We start from the raw sequence: 20,696 nt of genomic DNA, 5'->3' as shown, positions 1-20,696 counted from the left end.
CGCGGGTGGCGCTGTGGGTAAAAGCCTCAGCGCCTAGGGCTTGCCGATCGAAAGGTCAGCAGTTCGAATCCCCGCAGCGGGGTGCGCTCCCGTTGCTCGGTCCCAGCGCCTGCCAACCTAGCAGTTCGAAAGCACCCCCGGGTGCAAGTAGATAAATAGGGACCGCTTTATAGCGGGAAGGTAAACGGCGTTTCCGTGTGCGGCTCTGGCTCGCCAGAGCAGCGATGTCACGCTGGCCACGTGACCCGGAAGTGTCTCCGGACAGCGCTGGCCCCCGGCCTCTTGAGTGAGATGGGCGCACAACCCTAGAGTCTGTCAAGACTGGCCCGTACGGGCAGGGGTACCTTTACCTTTTATCCCAGCATGAAGTCATATCAGTTCTAATATACAGGTAGTCTTCAACTTCCAGAGGGATTATGTTCCAGGAATCACATCTGAAAATCACAAATAGTCCCCCCTTTTGAATGTTTCATTTTTTAAAAAAATTGCCAAGCACTTTAAAGCTGTACATACCGGTAAGTTAAATATGTGGAAGTTGCTAGAGACTATGGAGAGCAATGGGATGAAGTGTTTCCTTGCTGTGACCTCTCCTCCATATGCGCAGGTGTGTCTAGAGGTCCTGGGCTGCCCAGGCAACAATGCCCCCCTCTCGACCTTGCTGATGTGGTCCAAAGGAACATTAATACTTTTTAAAAAGGAAATTACACTTTCACCCACAGTTCTATGCCTCCCCTAAATGTGAGTTTTGGCTTCACTCCACATTTCCCCCTGCTAGGATGGGAACCCTACCCCACCCCCACTCTTCCCATGTCAGTGTTATTAAACAACAAGCTATTGGGAGGCTATAGACTTGCTCTCTGTGATGATGCAGGGAAGACTTCACTTGTTCAACCACTTGTGTGGTTCTTTGCTCTATTTTATTGGGCAGAACTGATTACTTAGACTGTTTCCAATGGGGCTTTAGGTCTAGTTTTGAAGCTGAAACTGCCTTTGTTGTCCTAGTGTGGGTGGTTCATTTTTATTTATTTATTTGGCCAGAAGCCCGTATTTGGCTGTTGGTCAGCCATCCAGGGGTAGTGAGTGTGGCCATGCCTTCTCTCTCTCTCTCTCTCTCTCTCTCTCTCTCTCTCTCTCTCACACACACACACACACACACACACACACACACACACACAGTTGTAGACAGAAAATTATCTGGTGACTTGCCAGATCCAGTTCTCCATTTCTGCTATAAAAGAAGTAGACTTTGAGGAGAAATCTCACAGCATAAGATTTATTACTCTAGACAGAAAAAAAGGTCTATCATCTGGCCTATATAAAAGCTTACATAATACTGGCATAGATATGGTAAAATAGAAGTGGAATGAAGTTTCTGACTGTCACAGAAGAAGAATAAGACTATATGTGTAAACATATAGTGAAAATAATAATAAATGCACACCAAAGGGAATCTTGATTTATTTTTTAATACAAATACAGTATTGCATGCTAGGTACCGTATTTTTCGCACGATTGGACGCACCGGAAGATAGGACGCACCTAGTTTTTTTGGGGGGAAATAAAGGAAAAAAATTCCCCTTTATTTCCCCCCCAAAAGCAGGTCAGGGAAACCGAACCAGGTCGAGGAACAGCGGGATAGTGGCGCTGCGCCTCCCTGCTGTCCCCCAAGCTTGTGGGGCTGGCTGATGTCTGCCTGGCGCGAGGGGCGCTCTGCTTCAGGGCGCCCCACCCGCCAGGCAGCAGGCTGCTATCCGCAGCATGGGGAGCCCTGTGGGGAACTCCTGCAAGGCTCCCCACTCTGCGGATGTCTGCCTGGCGCGAGGGGCGCTCTGCTTCAGGGCGCCCCACCCGCCAGGCAGCAGGCTGCTATCCGCAGCGTGGGGAGCCCTGTGGGGAACTCCTGCAAGGCTCCCCACGCTGCGGGTGTGTTCCCGAAGCGCCTGGAGCTCTGCTTTCAGGGCGCCCGACGCTCCGGGAAGCAGGCTGCTATCTGCAGCCTAGACACGGCTAGCGCCGCGCTAATCCCGAAGCTTGGGGCGTGCGGAGCTCAGCGCGCCCCAAGCTTCTGGGCGCCGGCAAGGTCTCCGCTAGCCTAGCGGAGACCTTGCTGGCGCCCAGAAGCTTGGGGCGCGCTGAGCTCCGCATGCCCCAAGCTTCGGGATTAGCGCGCCGCTTCGCTAGCCCTGGGAGAGCCCTGCGACGTCGCGGGGCTCTCCCAGGGCTAGCGAGACCTTGCCGGCACCCAGAAGCTTGGGGCGCGCTGAGCTCCGCACGCCCCAAGCTTTGGGATTAGCGCGGCGCTTCGCTAGCCCTGGGAGAGCCCCGCGACGTCGCGGGGCTCTCCCAGGGCTAGCGAGACCTTGCCGGCACCCAGAAGCTTGGGGCGCGCTGAGCTCCGCACGCCCCAAGCTTTGGGATTAGCGCGGCGCTTCGCTAGCCCTGGGAGAGCCCCGCGACGTCGCGGGGCTCTCCCAGGGCTAGCGAGACCTTGCCGGCACCCAGAAGCTTGGGGCGCGCTGAGCTCCGCACGCCCCAAGCTTCGGGATTAGCGCGGCGCTTCGCTATCCCTGGGAGAGCCCCGCGATGTCGCGGGGCTCTCCCAGGGCTAGCGAGACCTTGCCGGCACCCAGAAGCTTGGGGCGCGCTGAGCTCCGCACGCCCCAAGCTTCGGGATTAGCGCGGCGCTTCACTAGCCCTGGGAGAGCCCCGCGACGTCGCGGGGCTCTCCCAAGGCTAGCGAGACCTTGCCGGCACCCAGAAGCTTGGGGCGCGCTGAGCTCCGCACGCCCCAAGCTTCGGGATTAGCGCGGCGCTTCGCTAGCCCTGGGAGAGCCCCGCGACGTCGCGGGGCTCTCCCAGGGCTAGCGAGACCTTGCCGGCACCCAGAAGCTTGGGGCGCGCTGAGCTCCACACGCCCCAAGCTTCGGGATTAATGCAGCGCTCCGCTAGCCCTGGGAGAGCTGGGTCTCCCACGGCTAGCGGATAGCTTCCTGAAGCCTGGAGAGTGAGAGGGGTCGGTGCGCACCGACCCCTGTCACTCTCCAGGCTTCAGCGAAAGCCTGCATTCGCTCCATAGGACGCACACACATTTTCCCTTGCTTTTTAGGAGGGAAAAAGTGCGTCCTATGGTGCGAAAAATACGGTAAATTATGTATAATGTTTCCAACAATGAATATGGAACATGCAAGAGATGTAAGGACACTTTTGCCCATATTGTGATTGCAGTTTAATTAAGGGTTATTAGGGAAAAATAAATCAAAATATTGGATAAATCACAGAGTTCAATTTCATTTGAAGCACAAATGAATTATGTTACTCTGATTCTAACAACTCCAAGTTTGATTGCCACGACTAGTAGGATTGACTTGTTGTATCAACAATTGATTATTGGAAGAGAAAGATCTAGGACATTATGAGAATGGATAAAATTACTAGAAAGAAACAGTTATAGAAGGAAGTCAATTTTTTCAACAGTTTTCAGACACCATCAATTTTGATTCTGGAGTGCTGCAACCTGCTGGCAGAGCAAGGGACACTGCTGGGATGGGAGGAATGGAGGATCATTTGCTCTGAGTACTGCATGAACTTCCCAAGAGCATTTATGTAGCAGTGGCAAATAGTAGAGGTGTGAGTCTGCTCCCTGCCACCTGACCTGTAAGGCCTTCATCTGAAGAAGGATCGTCTTGGTACTTCCTAGAGCAGGGGTTGGCAAACTTTTTCAGTGGGGGGCCAGTCCACTGTCCCTCAGACCTTATGGTGGGCCAGACTATGTTTTTTTGGGGGGGATGAACTAATTCCCACAAATAACTCAGAGATGCATTTTAAATAAAAGGACACAGCATTCTATGCAAGAGCACCAGGCAGGCCCCACAAATAACTCAGAGATGCATTTTAAATACAGTGGTACCTCGGGTTAAGAACTTAATTCGTTCTGGAGGTCCGTTCTTAACCTGAAACTGTTCTTTACCTGAGGTACCACTTTAGCTAATGGGGCCTCCTGCTGCTGACACCGCCACCGCGCAATTTCTGTTCTCACCCTGAAGCAAAGTTCTTAACCTGAGGTACTATTTCTGGGTTAGCGGAGTCTGTAACCTGAAGCATCTGTAACCTGAAGTACCACTGTAAAAGGACACATTCTACTCAGGTAAGCCACCCCCGACTCTACCTTCCCTTCTCCGCAGCACTGGACGAGCCCCGGTGGCTGTTTACCTGTGTCTTGCGAGCAGCAGGCGTTGGCGGTGGTGGAATGATGAGTGGTGCGCGAAAGGGCTCTGGAGAGGGGCTGGCAGCAACAAAGCCTGAATTGAGCTTGCTTAAAATGGCGCCTGCTAGAGTGATCACGCTGCTGCTGGCACCATCAAAGCCCACCCCCCTTCCTCTCGGCTCTAGGCAGGGCGGGCATAAGCTAGGAGGAGGGAGGAAGGCGGCGGCGGCGCTGAATGCTCACGCTGGCACAGCCTGAATGATCAGATCCATGCAGCGATTCCCGGACCATCCATGGGCTGGATCCAGAAGGCAACTGGGCCGGATCCAGTCCCCGGGCCTTAGTTTGCCTACCCATGTCCTAGAGCAAAACAGGGAGGAGGCAAAAGTGGAGAGCCAGAGCTGCCTTCCTTCAAGTCAAGTTGTGTAATCCAGCTCAATGCCTTATCTGCCAAAGTTGTGATGGTTGTTATGAGGTAGGTGAAAACCTGTAATCCAGCCAATTTGCTGGCAGGAGAAAATTCATTCCTGGCTCCAAATATAGCAATTGAATAAACCACAGCAAGGTCCATAAGCTAACTCACCCACTACCCCACTGGGAGGGCCCATAACATACTGAGTGGGTGAGAAAATCCCTGGATCGTCAGCCAAGAGGACAGCCTATACCTGGCCACCCCCGTAAACAGGCTAGGGGCAGCCTGGCAGCCTCTGCCCCTGATTGGACTTGTGGGCACTGCCCGCTCAATACCTGTAAGGTCCATTATTGCTGGAGATGGGTGGTGCTTGGTGACCATAGCGTCCCCCAGCTGCGCAAGAAGATGGCAGCCTCCCCAGACCAGCCACAGCCATGCCATGCAGCTAACCCCTTTGGGTGCCAGCCACAGTAGTGGGAGTCACTGGACCTTGCTTGTACCAGGTGGCACTCGAATACGGACATTTGTGGCACCAGCACATAGACCAGCTTAGGCGCAGGATTGGGGATTTGGACACTACCATGGTGCCCCCAACCGCAATTGTGGCTCCAGAACAGACATTTACAGATGGCAAGGCTCCTTCTACACCTCTCTTGCAAACTGCAGGTGTGGAGCCGAACCAAGCTTCTTCAGAGGGTCTGCCAGACTCCCCCCAGACTCAGACCACTGCCATGCCTGACATTCTGCCAACCCACAGCAGCAGATCCAGGGAACTTGGTTTCAACGCCACATAGGGTCGCACCACAGCCTTAGCAAGAATCGGGCAGCCCCCCGGACTTGGGTCCTCGTCAGTCTGGCAGAGTTTTCAAGTGCCCAACTTATTTAAAAAACTATGTCATTGGACATGTAACACTGTCGGTCGAATGGAAGTATGTGAAATGTAACCGATATGCTTTTGTGCCTAATTGAACCATTATCTGTAGTGCTATATATAAGGAAACCATTACGATTGTAATTAACGCCTTATCTCGGTGGGGAGGGGTGTTATGTACTGAAGTTCTCATCCTGGGCCAGCAGGGGGATACCGTAGATAGTTTTCACTCAGGTCCACATATGCAAATAAGGAATTGAAAGTGATGTTCAGTGATTGGATAGTTACAGAAAGTTGTTACTGTTGCTTTGTAGTTGAGCTCTATATAAGCAGGTTGGCTGAACCCTTCAGCCCAGTTCTGGCCTGTGAATAAACAAGAGCTGCCTGAAGAATCGCTGTGTCGTCTGATATGTTCACCCACAACTTAACATATCGAGATCTTGTATCTACATGCTTCCAGCTACCATCCCAAACACACCAAACAATCAATTGTATATAGCCAGGCTCTACGTTACAGCCACATCTATTCCAACTCTAAAACAATGTAGAGACCTGGTCTAAATAGAGACATTGGATTCTTATCTCAGGAATGTCAAGATACAAATATGCAACAAACAACAAATACAGCCAACGATCGATTTCTATGCATCCTATTGATGCATGACCATGCACACATGCATTACAATGGGGTGGGGGCATGACCTGGACCGCAACCCCTGCACAAATTGGGGGTTGCCTGTATGTGCAGATTCAGAACTCTCAGCAAAACATATATAGACTCCCTTCCACAGAAGGCAGTGATGGCCACTAACTTGGATGGCTTTAAAAGAGGAAGAGGAGAGGGCTCTTGATGTCTCCTAGCCAGGATGGCTTTGCTCTGCCTCCATTGTCAGAGGCAGCAATGCTTCCAAATCCCAGTTGCTGGAAACCATGGAAGGGGAGAAGGCTCTTGTACTCATGTTCTGCTTGCAGGTTTCCCAGAGGCCATTGTGAGAACAGAATGCTGGACTAGATGGGCCAATGGCCTGATCCAGTAGGCTCTTCTTACGTTCTTGCATAAAAATGAAAGCTAAGAGTCTGGGGCCCCTGCTGGCATGAGGCCCCTTGCACAACCCTCAGTTGGCAGCCCTGGCTATATTGAAAGCTGATGAGGGAGGTGGGGACACTGTTTAATTTCTAAAGAGGGTTATACAGAGATTTGGATTTATGCCAACTGCAGTGTAAAACCATTTCCCTCACAGCTGTGTGGGATGTTCTCAGTGGAAAGGGAGAGGCGTGCAGCATGTTCTCAAGGGCACATTTAGTACATTCCGGGCAGCTAGAAGAAATAGTTATTGGCTGCCAAGGCTGAACACAATGTGTTGACCTCTATGTGAGAGTTAGGAAATAAACTCTACTGCTTATTTCCCCCTTCCGTTTCCATCTCTTTGCCCCATTTATATCATTATATAAATTTATATTATATTTACAACTATAAATACACATTGCATTTATAATTGTAACAATTAACTGCCAGTGAATTCTCATGTGTGCACAGAGGAACATACGCAAACACACAAATACTTCAATTTTCATCCGTTTTATTTCCAGGCCTGAGGTTCATTCTTCCTGCCTTCAGGAAGGATAATGTATTCTTGCCATGCTGCATTATTTTGAAATAAGACGCAATTTTTGCTCTTCCAGCTGTTTTGCTGTGATAGGCCCATGTTGACTCACATTGCCTGGAAGCTAAGCCAGCTCTGATTCATTGCTACATCCATTCCAAGCAGAGTTTGGAAGAGGAAAGTATATAAATGGAAGTTGGCATAAATCCAAATCTCTGTATAACCCTCTTTAGAAATTAAACAGTGTCCCCACCTCCCTCATCAGTTTTTAATATAGCCAGGGCTATTACTGACAGCAAGAAGCCACTTAATGAATGTTTGACTCTGATGCATTTGTGAGGTTCAAAATAATGTCAAGTCCAGATGCCCACCTAACCTGCAGTGAATACATGGTTGCATTGATAGGATTCTGCTCTTGTTGATGATCCACCCCCAGTTATTTGTTGCCCCTCCAAGTCAAGCTGCCCTGTCTTCTCAGTCCTTCCTGCTTCTTTGTTTAGGGAAGTAAGCAGTCAATATATTCTCACAGTTTATGCCTACTGACTATGATGTTGTTTTCAAGAGGTTTACCCTCTGTCTGGACTGTAGTGGGTTGGATCCAGACTTACAGCATAATCAGAATCATGTCTACTCAGAAACAAGTCCTATGGAATTCAGTGGAGCTTACTCCTAGGTTGGTTGATTTAGGTTCCCAGCCTTAGTCATACTTAAGAGTTGACTCAGTGAATTAATAGGCCTTAATTAGACTTGATTGGTCTACTCTTAAGCATGGCTAAATCTGGAGCCAAGCTATTCTGTTAAGGGTTTTGTTTGTTTGTTTTATGCTATTTACACCTGTAAATACACTTGTTGTACATAATCTCTCACCATAAAATCAAGATGAATTATTCTCATTATTTATATGCTGCTTAATGGCCAAGGTGGCTTCTAAGTACTTTACAAGTATAAATCCTACTACAGAATTTAAAATTGTTAAATTATGAAGTTAAAATTGATAGGAAAACAATTTCACCAAAACAATAAAATAAACGCCCACAATTAAAATGCACAGTAACACAAGCCTATAATGGAAAGGACCAGTAGTATTGAGTTACTGAATTGCCAGGAGTATTTCTGGTTTTCAGGGGGCTCAACACACAGTTTTCTGTTAATGACACTACTTGCATGTAGAATGAACAAAACCCTGTTGGTTCTGCATTAGATCTCATGGCGCTATTCAGAAAGCCCCAAAGATCTGTAAGCAAGCAACAGCCAAGATAAGACAGAACAGACTTTCCATTTGATTTCACATCACACTTCATTTTCCTTTTTGATGGACTATTCAGATGTATTCATCCAAGCAAAACAAACTGAAGTAGTACTTGGTATCTCATGGTTCTTCTTAGCATATTCTTAGCACATGCTAATTTAGCAGATCACTGGATAAATAATGCACACCCTCCAACCTGTTGTAGAAGGAAACAGGGACACTTTTCTTCTGGGGGACACCCCCATGCAAATCACATGACCCATACAAGATCACAGTGCCCAAAACAGGATATCCCAATTTAATTGGGACATTTGAGGGCTATGCTAATTCAACAGGCTGGGAAACTTGGATTTATGAACAGATCCAGATTAGAGAATCTGTAATCTGCATAGGCACACAAGTGCATATGTTTTTGCCCCTTCTCCAGAGCTATTTGTGTTGCTGTGTTCATTTACTAAATTTGGGTCAATTTAAGCCACTGCCCTTCACCTTGTCAGGTGGAAACATCTAGAGATGAACCCTTCTAGAGAGAATTGGGGATATAAATTTGGTCAGCTTGTAACACTCAGCACAAACAAAAATGAGTATTTTTTCACCTTTGGCTGAAATTTTTAGTTGAGTTGGAGAAGATCTCCACTCCTTCCTCACCCATTTTCCTCCCTCCCAAGTGCTAGCACTATCATGGGGATGAAAATATCTCCAATTCTTCTATGGCTCTTCACACATGCACCCACACGTGCACCCACATGGCACCCAGTGATGGTGCTGCTGCTGCCAGAAAATCGGAGTGGGTGCAACTGGCAGGCCCACAGGAAAGGCTTGCTGGACTAGATAGCAGCTTTTGTACCCAAACGAGTCTGGAAACCAGATTGAAAGTTTGCAGATAATTGGTTTCATCCAGGAACACCTGGATCTGGGATGCTACTACTGGCTGAACTATTTTACATAAAAATAAAAAGTCTGAGATGAGCTGATAGTTGTTACAATTTGCAGACTCGAGTGATGGTATCTTCTGCAGTGGCCCAGGGCAAGGCACAACAACAAGGGAGGCATTAATTACCAACTGGCTTTTCCCTCCTATGATACCTTTCCAAGTATTCTGTCATTTTCCAAGTATTCTGTCCTTGTCTTTTGACTTCACAAAAAGAAGGGTATGGTAAATAAAAGCCACAACAGCATCTGTAATTAAGATAGAACCCAAGTCAGAAGAAATGTGATCAGCTTTATCAGCAAAGTATTTGAAAGTTCCCCAGTCCTTCAAATCCACACATATTTTTTTTTTTTGGTAAGTACAATTGTGGAAAAGACAACTAATTTTGATGAAAGAAATTCTCCTGCCAAAACAGAAGATAGCATAGATTTTAAAGAGGTTCCTTACATCATTGGCAATGCTTTATGGTCTAACTTTCTTTGATCAGATATTACAGAATATGTTATCATGAATAAACTTGAAAACAAAACAGAGCAGGATGAAGGAGAGCTTTTAAAGGTCTAAATATACCTTGTTTTTGCTGAATATCAGATGCGTTATCCACCCTATTTTTCATCTATCATTCCTCCGTTGTAATTAGCTGTTGCTCATAAGGTTACCCCTACTTGAAAGTTTATTTTGATATATCTTTTTAAATATTCCCCAAAGCATTTCCACTTGCCCCTAGTCTGTTTGCGGTTTTGGTTCCTTATTGTGGCTGTCATGTTTGCTAGTTCTGCAAATTCTATCAGTTTATGCAGCCATTGCTCTTTTGTAGGAATTCCTCTTTCTTTCCAATTTTTAGCATATACAATTTTGGCGGCTGCTGCTGCATAAAAGCATCCACCTTCATTGGTGTCTCATTGCCAATTATAGCCAATAGGAAGGCTTCAGGTTTGAGGGGGTAATGTAAAATAGAATATCTTTTTTGTTGTTGTTGTTGTTGTTTAGTCGTTTAGTCGTTTCCGACTCTTCGTGACCCCATGGACCAGAGCACGCCAGGCACCTCTGTCCTCCACTACTTCCCACAGTTTGGTCAAACTCAAGCTGGTAACCTCGAAAACACTATCCAACCATCTCGTCCTCTGTCGCCCCCTTCTCCTTGTGCCCTCCATCTTTCCCAGCATCAGTGTCTTCTCCAGGGAGTCTTCTCTTCTCATGAGGTGGCCAAAGTACTGAAGCCTCAGCTTCACGATCTGTCCTTCCAGTGAGCACTCAGGGCTGATTTCCTTAAGAATGGATGCATTTGATCTTCTTGCAGTCCATGGGACTCTCAAGAGTCTTCTCCAGCACCATAATTCAAAAGCATCAATTCTTCGGCGATCAGCCTTCTTTATGGTCCAGCTCTCACTTCCATACATCACTACTGGGGAAACCATGGCTTTATCTTTTTTAGCTCCTCATAGACCAATGTCCCAGTATTCTTGGGCATATTTACACAACCACCACATGTGAATAAAAGATCCCTCCACATCTGAACGTTTCCAACACAAATTAGGCCCTCTTTTGAAAATTTTAATTTATTTGCTGGGTGTCAAGTACCACCTTCTTCCTTTCTTATGAAAGGGTCACAATACCTCCTTCCCACCTTCACTCCTGATCACCCTCTCTCACACCCAGAACTTCCCACCAAAAAGATTACACACTTTCTCTCTCTCTCCAGAAAAAGCCCCTTTCTGTGCCAATGAGAAAGAAAGGGAGGGAGGAGAGCCCCCTTCCAAAAGCAGGTCATTGGCATTCCTTCTGTCCTTCTCCTCCAGAGGTGACCCATTTGGGCTCTGAGGGTCGCCTTCCAGGTCTGGGCTCAGTGTGTGTGCCTCTTGTGTCCCCTAGTGACTCAACCAGTACAAATATTAGAGAGAAATAATACAAAAAGTAAAGCTAGAGAGTTATTCCAAATCCAAATCCTTGGCCATTAATATCCATGTGACTGTGACACCTATAAGGCACCTTGTAGTTTATGACATGTACATTGCCAGCTGTTGAGGCTGAGGGTTCTAAATCCCAGGTGAGAGACATGTCACCTCTGTGTTAGCTCTCTAAGGCCATTTGGCAATGCTCTTGAACCAACAAGTTATTTATTTATTGAACTATTTCAGTAAAGATTTAAAAAAATTCAAAAGTAATTGCCGTTCAAAAGATATACAGCCCTGTTTAGTGTTTGCCCTGTTCAGCCCCCCTCCCTCTGCTCAGGCTACTGAAGGGTTCTCAAGATTTATTGTTGGTTGGTACAGCATAATTTTGGTAGGTTTGTACTTGTCTGTGTTTACAGAAATTTGTGTACATACCAGCTGGAATGTTGTGGTTCCATGGCCAGACACACAAAGTACTTCTGAAAAGTACAGGTTGTGCAAAATGAACCAATAGGCAGCCTATCAAAATAACATGAGATAATTAACGTCTGTCTCCCCAAAACAACATTCTGGGCAGGGGCACGCTTTAGAGAGGCTTTGACCCTGAGTAGTTTAATTTAAATTAGCAAGTCAGATACAATGAAATGCAACATGGAAAGAAGAAAATCTATCCAAGGGCATAGATAATTTGTGTGCCTAACCAATTCTATGATGTTTGCTTACACACACACACACACACAGAGAGAGAGAGAGAGAGAGAGAGAGAGAGAGAGAGAGAGAGGAAGAGGAGAAACACCATGCAGCTCAGGCAGAAGTATTCAGAAAGACCAACTTCACACCTACGGCTTGCTCAAGCGTAACACCACAATGGAGGGCCTCTGGAAACTTCCTCTTGTTCCTTAAAATAGTGCTCTCTGTGTGTGACCCATCAACGTGCCATTGAAAATCCTCAAGTTAGAAACAATTTGCCTTGCCAGAATTTATACTGTATGTACAAAACCCTGCAGGCAGGAGATTGTGATGGTCATTCTCTCTGACACTGCAGTGTTGTTGTGGAAATGGCTGGAACTTGGATATGCTGCAGAACCCAGGAGGGGAGCAAAATCATGGAGAAGAAAACTGAGGAAGTGAAAAAATGGGTCCACAGCACAGAGATAATTTTATCATCACAACTGTCTAAGAACAACTACTAGCTATGATGGCTGTGCCGTGCCTGCATGATCCGAAGCAGTTATGCTTCTGAATACCAGCTGCTAGAACCTTCTTGCAGGCTTCCCACAGGAATCTGCTTGGCCACTGTGTGTACAGGATACTGGACGAATGAGCCTGTGGCCTAATCCAGTAGGCTCATCTTGTGTTTTTATAGGGAGCCTGTGGTCCTCTAGATGTTGTTGGACATCAGCTCCCATCAGCCTCAGCTAGCCTGGCCAATGGTCAGGGGTGGTGGGAGTTGCAGTCCACCAGCATCTGGAGGGTCCCCTATCTCTTGCAGAATAGGACTTGAACTTGGAGCCTGAAGGTCAAGAGGCAGAGATTCAGGCTATGAGCCTCCCATGAATGATTGGCAAGTGGGATGAATGATGAACCTATCTGTACCCATTCATTCCTCATGGCATTCATTTAGGAAAGAACAGATATTGATCCTGTTAAATGTTATAACCTTTAAAGCCCTATACAGCCTAGGACCCTCCTACTTACGGGACCACCTCTCCTGGTACGCCTTGCGGAGGACCTTATGGTCCATAAACAATAATACTTTGGAGGTCCCGGGCCTCAAGGAGGTTAGACTGGCCTCGACCAGGGCCAGAGTCTTTTCAGCCCTGGTCCCAGTCTGGTTGAATACTCTGTTGCAAGAAACCAGGGCCCTGCGGGATTTAACATCTTTCCACAGGGCCTGCAAGACGGAGCTGTTCCTCCTGGTCTTTGGTCTGGGTCCAGTCTGACTCCCTTCTTTCTTTCTATGGGACCCTGTTTGTAAGTGGCCTCCTTGGCTTTTTCTGTCGGTGCATATGGGACCAGCATAGATGGCCAGGCCTGGTGAACATTTAATTCCTTACTCCTAACATTACGATTCATGGGTTCCCACTTAATTTTATTTTTATTTTAAATGTTATTTTGAATTGTATTTTAAATCTAATTGGTTGATTTTGTGTTTTTAATGTATTATATATTTGGTGTTAAGGGACGCAGGTGGCACTGTGGGTTAAACCACAGAGCCTAGGACTTGCGAATCAGAAGGTCAGCGGTTCGAATCCCCACAACGGGGTGAGCTCCCGTTGCTCAGTCCCTGCTCCTGCCAACCTAGCAGTTCGAAAGCATGTCAAAGTGCAAGTAGATAAATAGGTACCACTCCGGTGGGAAGGTAAACAGCGTTTCCGTGTGCTGCTCTGGTTCGCCAGAAGCGACTTAGTCATGCTGGCCACATGACCCGGAAGCTGTACGCCGGCTCCCTTGGCCAATAAAGTGAGATGAGTGCCGCTACCCCAGAGTCGGCCACGACTGGACCTAATGGTCAGGGGTCCCTTTACCTTTACCTTATATTTGGTGTTAGCAGCCCTGAGCCCGATCTTGGCCGGGGAGGGCGGGAATAAATTAAAATAATAATAATAATAATAATAATAATAATAATAATAATAATAATAATCCCTAATAGCCTCAATTAATGTGTATCCCTATAAAAGCTTCCAGGTCAGACTTTGTTCTGTCTGAATATAGTGTGGCTGATCATTCATACTTATCTGCTTTGGAATTTCATAGAATCATAGAATTCTAGAATTGGGAGGGACCGTAAGAGTCATCTATTCCTCCACCCCCACCCCCCGCCAGCTAAAGCATCAGTGACAGATGGTCATGGATCCAACCTCTGCTTTGAAACCTCCAAGGAAGAAGAGTCCACAACCTCTGAAGGGAGACTGTTCCATTGTCAAACAGCTCTTACTGCCATAAGGTTTTTCCATATGTTTAGTCAGAATCTCCTTTCTTGTAATTTGAAGCCATTGGTTCAAGTCCTACCCTCCAGAGCAGGAGAAAACAAGCTTGTGGAAGCAAAGTGCAGAGCCAACCACAGCGCAGCTCCAGTGGCCAGCTCTTTCAGCTCCTCCTCTTGTCATGGAGGGGAAAGAATGGTCAAAGCAGCTTTCTGCACAGGAGGAGCCACCAGATATTGAGGCTGCACGGCTGCCATGTTCAGTTCCCCTCTGGTTCCTTCCGACATCACGCGTGCAACATTGGCCCTCCACAATTGCCCTTGCAAGCAGGCACCTCTGTAAGTACCGTATTTTTCGCTCTATAAGACGCACCAGACCACAAGACGCACCTAGTTTTTTGGAAGAGGAAAACAAGACAAAAATATTGTGAATCTCAGAAGCCAGAACAGCAAAAGGGATCGCTGTGCAGCGAAAACAGCAATGCCTCTTGCTGTTCTGGCTTCTGGGATAGCTGTGCAGCCTGCATTCGCTCCATAAGACGCACACACATTTCCCCTTACTTTTTAGGAGGGAAAAAGTGAGTCTTATAGAGCAAAAAATACGGTAATCATCAAAAAAATTACACAGTAATGGAAAACAATGACCTTAACACAAAACTCATATCTATTTACACACTGACCTGCTTTCCAAGGGATCTCTGGTGTTGCCCTGTGCTCTACAGCACACCCACTTGTGATTCTACATCCCAGCAAGAATGGGCTTGCTGATTTTCAAATAATCTTCCTCTTATATTAGCAGTTTAAAGGGCATTTCAAGCGGTATGATTTAGCCGACAGAAGCAGGTGTGGTTTTTCTTTTTTCCATTAGAGGGCAATCTTGTCTCAGGAATCCTTCATTCTTGTAAATCGTTGTCTAAGAATTGTTATCTTCTAGCTAGGTGGTCCAGCTACCTAAATCTAAGCAAGGTAAGCAGCAGCATAGTTCAACAAGGTAACATTTCTTATATTCTTCACCCTGCAAGGCAGAGGAACAGTAGACATTCAATATTGAGAAACAGTCACTATGAATAGGGTGTGGGGGTCTCATTTCACAGACCCTGCACAGAGCCTCAACATTGAATGAATGATGAATTTGACTCATTTTACTTAAGGGAGGTGGCACCACATAGACATCCATTGATGTCAAAATAAAAAGCTGGCATGGTCCTAAAAAGAGATTGCAAATGGAAAAGATTTTCAATTAAGCAAAACCAAATTGAATATATTTAGGAGAAATAGAAAGGAAACATGGGGCGCCATGAAGATTGAAACATATATTGCAGTTTAATCAATTTGTTAGTCTTTTAAGGTTCCACAGGGCACAGCACCTGGGAAATTGGGGGGCCCTCCCGTGAAGATGAATAAGCATAGTTTCTCAGCTTTGTCTCTGAATAACATTTTTAAAGATAATCCCTTTTTTTCCAAAGGAGAAGCAAACACATTTAAATGTTAAGCCACCCTTTCCAAAGAGAATGCCTCTGACACTCTGTCTAGCTCCAATGAACTAGACATGGTGTTTAAGGGGGGGGGCAGAAAGCCCTCAGGCTGCCTAGTTAAAAACAAAAGAAGATGAAAGAAGAAGTGGACCCCATTTGGGAAGGTTCATAGACATTTGATCACATGTCAACATTTCTGTTCAAGCATGGTCAGGGAGGTGGGAAGCAGAGCCAGTGAGGTGGCATGGACAGGGTTTCAAGGGCCAGATAGAGATCAGGAGGCCCACATTTGCAGACCCTCCACGTGTCCCTGTTTTCCAGGGACAGTCCTGGATTTATAAAAAGCTGTACCAGTTTCTGATTTGATCTTGGAAGGTCCCACTTTTCCTTAGGATGTTCCTATTTTCATCAGAGAAATGCTGGAGGGTATACATTTGGCCCTTGGGACTGAGGTTGCCCATCCCTGCAATAAATGTGAAATTGGGCCTTGAATTTTAAGTATGAAAAAAATGTGTTCCTCAGGAAATTGTTGTCTTCGTCTTTGCATATCCTAGCTAAGGTCTATCACTGGAGACATCAACCTTTGATCAGCATCTCCAGACTGTACAAAGCATGAAACTACAGCTGTTTCAATATGTTGCTGAGTAGGTTTGCATTATTAAAACTGCATGGTGAGTTGAGGTCCCATATGTTCCTAATTTCACAGATTTTAAAAATAGAAAGTGAAAGCTCCCAGCTGGGGCATGCAGCTGCTGCTTAAGCACTTGTGAAAAACAGGGCCAAAAGTTTCAGTTCATAAATGCAACAGGTTTTCAACTACAGCCAAAAGAGGAACTCCACTCGTCCCTGTTTGGAGGAAAATCAAGGGATGAGTGAGAGCAATCCATTATACCCCTCCTGCCCCCACATTTGCCAGAGCACCCTCTTTGCTTTAACTTGCTGTACCTCCTGATGGACAGGGGCACATTTAATAATGGGACTTTGGGGGTGCCATAAACTCTTGCTCAGCAATGTTCTTCTTTCCAGAAACCCATAATATTTATTTTTCTTGATGTTGTCGTTTCTAATTTGTGAGAACCTGTAAGGTCAAAAAATTCAGTGGCCCAACAGGGTGCTTTAGTTAGTAGTGTAGTGGGGAGGGAGAAAAATAAGTGATAATTTTGAGGTGACTGATTGCTCTATAACTGACAGTAGAATCCTGAGCATGACTACTCAGAAGTCAGTCCTGTTGAGTTCAGTAGAACTTACTTCTGGGTAAATGAGTAGAGCAGGGTGGGGAGCCTGGTGCCCTTTCATGGTTGCTTGACTACAGCGCCCATCATCCCTGCTTGGAGGTGGCGATGAGCTTGATGTTATCCAGTAAACTGAAGGTGTTCTGAGTTCCTGAGTTTGGTAGGTGGGCAGACTGTTTTCAACAGAGCGGCACTCCCCTGAGAAGAGGTCCATAGGCTGGGGCTGCTCCTGAATTCAATGCTATCACTGGAGACTCAGGTCATGGAAGGTGCCTAAAGAAGCCAGGGTGGCTATCTAAAGAACTTTTAACTGAGTTAAGATTAAAAAAGGATGTGTACAAAAAATGGAAAAGGGGGGAAACCACCAAAGAGGAATTCAAACAAATAGCCAGCACGTGTAGACACAAAGTCAGAAAAGCTAAAGCACAAAATGAACTCAGGCTTGCTAGAGAGGTTAAAAGCAACAAAAAAGGCTTTTATGGGTATGTTCGTAGCAAAAGGAAGAACAAAGAAACCGTGGGGTCACTCAGAGGAGAAGATGGTGAAATGCAAACAGGGGACACAGAAAGGGCTGAACTCCTCAATGCTTTCTTTGCCTCAGTCTTCTCCGATAAAGAAAACAATGCCCGACCTGAAGAATTTGGAGCAAATGATTCAGCAGAGGAAACACAGCCCAGAATAACTAAGGAGATAGTACAAGAATACTTGGCTAGTCTAGATGTATTCAAGTCTCCAGGGCCAGATGAACTGCATCCAAGAGTATTAAAAGAACTGGCAGATGTGATTTCAGAACCACTGGCAGTCATCTTTGAGAATTCCTGGAGAACAGGCGAAGTCCCGGCAGACTGGAGGAGGGCAAATGTTGTCCCTATTTTCAAAAAGGGGAAAAGAGAGGACCCAAATAATTACCGCCCAGTCAGTCTGACATCAATACCAGGGAAGATTCTGGAGCAGATCATTAAGCAAACAGTCTGTGAGCACCTAGAAAGGAATGCTGTGATCACCAATAGTCAGCATGGATTTCTGAAAAATAAGTCATGTCAGACTAACCTGATCTCGTTTTTTGACAGAATTGCAAGCCTGGTAGATGAAGGGAACGCAGTGGATGTAGTCTACCTTGATTTCAGCAAGGCATTTGACAAGGTGCCCCATGATATTCTTGTAAAGAAGCTGGTAAAATGCGGTCTTGACTATGCTACCACTCAGTGGATTTGTAACTGGCTGACTGACCGAACCCAAAGGGTGCTCATCAATGGTTCCTCTTCATCCTGGAGAAGAGTGACTAGTGGGGTGCCACAGGGTTCTGTCTTGGGCCCGGTCTTATTCAACATCTTTATCAACGACTTGGATGATGGACTCAAGGGCATCCTGATCAAATTTGCAGATGACACCAAACTGGGAGGGGTGGCTAACACCCCAGAGGACAGGATCACACTTCAAAATGACCTTGACAGATTAGAGAACTGGGCCAAAACAAACAAGATGAATTTTAACAGGGAGAAATGTAAAGTATTGCACTTGGGCAAAAAAAATGAGAGGCACAAATACAAGATGGGTGACACCTGGCTTGAGAGCAGTACATGTGAAAAGGATCGAGGAGTCTTGGTTGACCACAAACTTGACATGAGCCAACAGTGTGACGCGGCAGCTAAAAAAGCCAATGCAATTCTGGGCCTCATCAATAGGAGTATAGCATCTAGATCAAGGGAAGTAATAGTGCCACTGTATTCTGCTCTGGTCAGACCTCACCTGGAGTACTGTGTCCAGTTCTGGGCACCACAGTTCAAGAAGGACACTGACAAACTGGAACATGTCCAGAGGAGGGCAACCAAAATGGTCAAAGGCCTGGAAACGATGCCTTATGAGGAACGGCTAAGGGAGCTGGGCATGTTTAGCCTGGAGAAGAGGAGGTTAAGGGGTGATATGATAGCCATGTTCAAATATATAAAAGGATGTCACATAGAGGAGGGAGAAAGGCTGTTTTCTGCTGCTCCAGAGAAGCGGACACGGAGCAATGGATCCAAACTACAAGAAAGAAGATTCCACCTAAACATTAGGAAGAACTTCTTGACAGTAAGAGCTGTTCGACAGTGGAATTTGCTGCCAAGGAGTGTGGTGGAGTCTCCTTCTTTGGAGGTCTTTAAGCAGAGGCTTGACAACCATATGTCAGGAGTGCTCTGATGGTGTTTCCTGCTTGGCAGGGGGTTGGACTCGATGGCCCTTGTGGTCTCTTCCAACTCTATGATTCTATGATTCTATGATTCTAGGTCATTTCAGTAGCTAAGAGTGCATATTTCCAGCTCAAGATGGCTTGGGGGTGTGCTTCACACACTGGTTACACCCAGGTTGGACTCTGTGTGGGGCTGCCATAGAAAACAATTTGGAAACTTCAACTGGTCCAAAAAGCAGCAGCCAGATTACTGGGCTGTGTTTCATTTAGAGTTCATGGAAGCCCTGTTGTAAAACAGCTGCACTGTTTGCCACTTTATTTTCAAGCCCAATTTGAGAGACTTGCACTTGTGTTTAATGCCTAAATGACTTAGGTCCCAAACATCTGAAAGACCACCTCTGTATCTACTGATCTTTTCATGTTTTAAAATTGGCAGAGCAGAGGGACAGTTCTTGGTAGTGCTACCACCCAAGAAGTGAAGGATATATTGGTCCAGTAGCCTCTTTCTCCTTCTCCTTTTTATTTGCTTTTCCATTACAATTCTTCATTGGTATATCAACATTAGTACAACTGTTGCATTAAAAGGAAAAAAAGGAAAAAAGAATGACTTCTTTTCATATACTTCCCTTCCACTCCTTCCCTCGTTTCATCTCTGTTCCCAACCTATCCATGTCTTCTTGTTCTTCTAAATTTTCTTCTCTCCTTTTCTTTATCTCATGTTATAATTTATGCTACTGAATTATGCTCATCCTGCTAGATTGATTGTCTTATTATAATAATAATGTTTCATATGTTCTATATATAACATCCAATCCTCATTAAGTTTTTTTCCCATCTGTTTCTTATTTTATTAGTCATACTCACCAATTCCACATATTCCAACAGTTTATGATGCCACTCCTCTTTTGTTTGAACCGCATCTGTTCTCCACTTTTGTGCAAGTAAAATCCGTGTAGCCGTTGTTGCATACATGAATAGATGCACTTGTTTTTCTGGGACTTCTGTTGTTATACCCAGAAGGTAAGCCTCTGGGTTTTTAGGAAAGGATCTTTTAAACATTTTTTTCAGTTCATTATGAATTAATTCCCAATAGTCTTTAATAACCCTACAAGACCATCACATATGGTAGAATGTTCCTACTGTCTCTACATTCCCAGCATTTATCACTTTCTGATTTGTACATACATCTTTGTTGGGAGTTCAATACGCAGGTGGCACTGTGGGTTAAACCACAGAGCCTAGGGCTTGCCAGTCAGAAGGTTGGCGGTTCAAATCCCCGCGATGGGGTAAGCTCCCGTTGCTCAGTCCCTGCTCCTGCCAACCTAGCAGTTCGAAAGCATGAAGTGCAAGTAGATAAATAGGTACTGCTCCGGCGGGAAGGTAAACAGCGTTTTCATGCGCTACTCTGGTTTGCCAGAAGCGGCTTAGTCATGCTGGCCACATGACCCGGAAGCTGTATGCTGGCTCCCTCGCCCAATAAAGCAAGATGAACGCTGTAACCCCAGAGTTGTCTGCGACTGAACCTAATAATCAGGGTCCCTTTAAATACCACCTATGAATCATCTTTACATAGTTTTCTTTTAAAGTGCAACAGGCAGTAAACTTCAAGTTGTTTTCCCCACAATTGTTCCCACAATAATCTTAGGTCAAAATTATGTCCCACATCCCTAGCCCAGTTGATCTCAGTTCTCCACATTTCCAGAAGCAATTTGAGGATTTATATATTTTTT

The sequence above is a fragment of the Podarcis muralis genome, chromosome 6, assembly GCF_964188315.1.
Source record: "Podarcis muralis chromosome 6, rPodMur119.hap1.1, whole genome shotgun sequence".
Lineage (NCBI taxonomy): Eukaryota > Metazoa > Chordata > Lepidosauria > Squamata > Lacertidae > Podarcis > Podarcis muralis.
This window is presented reverse-complemented; position numbering follows the sequence as displayed.